The 2,284-nt window shown below is 36.7% G+C and overlaps 1 pseudogene; it reads right to left on the bottom strand.

Moving 5' to 3' along the window:
• The window catches only part of LOC141439984 (acyl-CoA Delta(11) desaturase-like), a 5,499-nt pseudogene extending 4,755 nt beyond the window's left edge, over nt 1-744 (bottom strand).
• Nucleotides 745-2,284: the final 1,540 nt, after the last annotated feature.

Below are 2,284 nucleotides of genomic sequence, written 5' to 3'. Positions count from 1 at the left end.
GTATTGGTCTAACGCGCTGTCGTTTGCTATCGCATTCACCATCTCTTTCTACCCTCGTCTTTCACCGTGTGACGGAAAGAAATGGTAAAAAAGATTGTGATCCCAATATGTTAAACAATATTATTATGTACTCGGGTTCAAAAGCTTATTCTATACATACCTGGCCAGCACTTGAGTAGCACACTAATAGAAACAATTTGAGTGGTAAAGTGGCTTTGTAGGCTTTGTGAGTCCAGAGTCGGTGCGCGCCGCCTGTCACTCCGAATCCGCTCGCCACGTACATTATGCAGGCTGAAAACGAATTATATAGGTTCGGAAATAAGTTCACCCCGAAATATAAGAATAACAATCCGAGCAAACAATCAAAATTCATCAATCACGGGCCCACTCATTCAATCATATTCACAAAACAAGTCTCAAGGGATCAAATTGATTTATTGATAAAGGTAAAATATTCTGACTCCGGAAAAAATGATTTAAAAGCAAAACTCACCGAACACAACCGTCTGCCATTTTACGGGGAGAGCGTAATGATACGGCCAGTAGATAAATAAAATGTGATATACGGCGATCAAAATAAAATTCACCCATTTAATGTCATTTTGGAAACCTAAACTTTTCTCGAAACTTCTGAACGTTTCACTCAGGGAAGGCCGCAATTGCACTTCTTCTTTCCCTACCATAATAAATTATTTTATCAATATTTTAACAAACACGAGCAGGTTGTCGTACTTATTCTGACAAAGTGTTTGAATTAATTTCAAAACTTTTAAGTACCTGTTTATAATTAGTTATACATTGATGCTATTGTCGTATTGTGTTGAGGTAGAGTTCGGTAAGAACAAAGTGGTTATTTAGTAGCACCTATATGACAGTAAAAGATAATGTTATACTTTAATTAATACTAATACTGTCAACACCCATATACCCGGATATGATGTAGAATATGCACACAAATAATTACTATGCTTTCGCTTTAAAGGATAAGTTTGCCTCCTTAAATCTGTTGATTTTATGTGTTATATTTATAGACATACACACAATATCGTTATGCCCGATTAGCTTAAAGCAAACGTTTTATCATTAATTTACTTGTGAAATTACAAGTATAAGTGAAATCAAAGGCATTTAGTAGGTATAAAAACAGACGACCTTTTTTGTAGACATTTAAGCATTTAACCTTGAGCAGGCGCGGCGCACTCCGCGATATAGGTGCGATTCTGTAAGTACGTATCAACACTCCACGCCGGCGTGGCGTAACTCAGTAGGGTTATGCGCTTCGCCCGGCACGCACACTCGCAGTCTCTCGCTCGAACTATAGCGCATGTTATTTACTTCAAGACTCGAACTATCAAACGCTTGCTGTTGCGAGCTCGCTAGCAGTTAATAAGTTCCCAAAAATCGACCTTGCCACTACTCTCCTCTGTCACAATTATCCTCTGTCGCAACTCTCCTCGGTCTCCCCTACTTGTGTTATTAGTGTGAAACTGGTTCACGATGAATGCAAAAAATATTGCATTCTTGCTGGCTTTTTTTTCACAAGTTTTTATTCAGTTAGCTGCCTGTACCTAATCATATCTTGCAAGTTAAATTGGAGCCACTTTCCGGTACCCGATTGAGCTGAAATTTGGTATGTAAACGTAGATACGATAGCAATGCAATAATAGAGTAGATATCTAGTACCATCTACAAAAATTTGTTTACATTCAAATAAAATGTATTTTTTTACAAAAACTTATTTAAGTGTAGGTGCTTTTTTGTATGAACTGGACAGGGCAATATTATGTAGTTGAATGGTCGTAAGTAATTATTACGTTACCCTATTCTAAACCGGCGTTGGTGCTGAAACGTCCTTCACGCGCAGCAGTAGAGTTCAATTTTGCTTGGTGGTGCGTGGTGGTTTTGCTAATAAAAAATACGTAGGTATATAAAATGGCGGTTTTCGTCAACATCAAAAGAGATAACTTCTGTACTTGTACTATCTACTATCTATTCTGTGCCTTGAGTACCTATGTAAATTGAAAGCCAATTTGTCACTCAAAATAATAACAGGTAAGTAAGTAACTGAAGGAATGGTAAATCGATAAAGTATTTACCTAACATAGTATCATTGTACTCGTATGTGCGTGCGCGGTATACAGTTGAGGTCAAAGTGTAAAGATATATTTGACCTTCGCTGTACAATACCTGCATATGAAATGAAAAAATATTTTTTGATTATTTTAACATTTTGACTTTTGCATTCTTGAATAGATATAATTTCATGAATTCTGCAATACAAAAT

This window comes from Choristoneura fumiferana, chromosome 21 (genome assembly GCF_025370935.1).
Source record: "Choristoneura fumiferana chromosome 21, NRCan_CFum_1, whole genome shotgun sequence".
NCBI lineage: Eukaryota > Metazoa > Arthropoda > Insecta > Lepidoptera > Tortricidae > Choristoneura > Choristoneura fumiferana.
The sequence above is the reverse complement of the archived record's forward strand: the minus strand, read 5'-3'. Positions and strand labels throughout refer to the sequence as shown.